General features: G+C 32.0%; 1 pseudogene; it reads left to right on the forward strand.

The window, feature by feature from the left end:
- The first annotated feature begins 665 nt into the window (after positions 1 to 665).
- On the forward strand, positions 666 to 784 carry LOC120607540 (uncharacterized; annotated as a pseudogene).
- The last annotated feature ends 659 nt before the right edge of the window (positions 785 to 1,443 follow it).

Consider the following 1,443-nt stretch of genomic DNA (forward strand, 5'->3'; position numbering starts at 1 on the left):
AGAAATTCACTGAAGTTAATTAGCCAAGACCATTCAGCTGTTTTGTGGCTTGTTTGTGAGAGATTCAATGAGAAGAGATCAAGCAATTCCCCAGGTGTTCTCTCCTTTCAAATAATCTGCTTCTTTGCAACAATGATTACAGGGACAATAACATTTTTGAGACTCAAATGGTATCTTATTTATTATTTTTATTTCTTTGCAAGTGCAATGTTTAGATTTGGATTAAAAAATTCTCAATATTAATTTAGGTTGTCCCACTTACCAGGTGTATAATTTTAGGTAAATCTCTAAACTTCCTGTTTGCTCTCATATGAAGATGGAGCTAATTTAACAGGATTCTCAAATTAGTAGATAAGTATGAAAGTGTCTGTAAGGTAAGATACTAAACTAATATGTTGTTATTATTTCTACAAAAATAGCAATTCAAAGGCAATCACATAAATGTGAAAGTATGGAAGTAAATTACCAATGTATTTTCTAAAGTATAGTAGTGTTTAATGGAATTTTCAGAGTAGTTTTTATATATAAAACAGAAAAGAAAATATTGCGACATAAAAAATGAGAAAAATGATAGTATTTAAGTAGTGTTGTCTATTCCAACCTGAAAAAAAGTGAAGCGCATCACTATTTGCGATATTTTATAATTAAAAAAAAATAACCCTTGAGTCTACGGCTATGCTACCCTGAACAAGCCCGATCCCATCTGATCTCTGAAGCTAAGCAGGCTTGGGTCTGGTTAGTACTTGGTTGAGAGACCGCCTAGGAAGACCAGGTGCTATAGATGTAAAAAATAAAAAATAAGGGATTGTTAACTGACAAGGTCCTTGCCAATCTGTGAGGTCAACCAAGAGTTGCCTCATCTAATAAATAAATGAATAAATGAATGAATAAAAAGTAAATAAATAATAAAAAATAAAAATAAAAAATAACCCTTATAGAATTAAATAAGATGTATAATCAGAAGTCAAAATTACTTGTTAGGGTATTTTAAAAACTCATTTAAGATAATTGATTTTAGATTAATATAATTTCAACAAATTTCTTCTATTAATGACTACTGATTCTACTTCATCTACCAGCTTGTTGATGTACATTTTTTTTCAAGCTTTATCGTGCACCAGAATCACTTGGAGGGATTGTTGACCTACAGATATCTGGGCCCTACTGGACATTTCTGATTTAATACATCTGTACTGAATTTTAAACAAGTTCCCAGGTGATGCTGATGCTGCTAGTTTGGGTACTACACTTTGAGGAACAGTGGTATGTAGGTCGATGGATTTATAATGATGAAGGAATGCCTATTGAATGCTATGGAAAATCTCATACCAGTTCTCAGCATATATGCACTGTGCTCTTAGAGCGGTATGGCATATGTTGCTTTTTCTTTTCAACAGCACAATAGATATGTATTCTCAAGAAGTACAGTTTACTTTGACTCTA

Source organism: Pteropus medius, unplaced genomic scaffold (genome assembly GCF_902729225.1).
Source record: "Pteropus medius unplaced genomic scaffold, Ma_sr-lr_union100, whole genome shotgun sequence".
NCBI classification, from domain to species: domain Eukaryota; kingdom Metazoa; phylum Chordata; class Mammalia; order Chiroptera; family Pteropodidae; genus Pteropus; species Pteropus medius.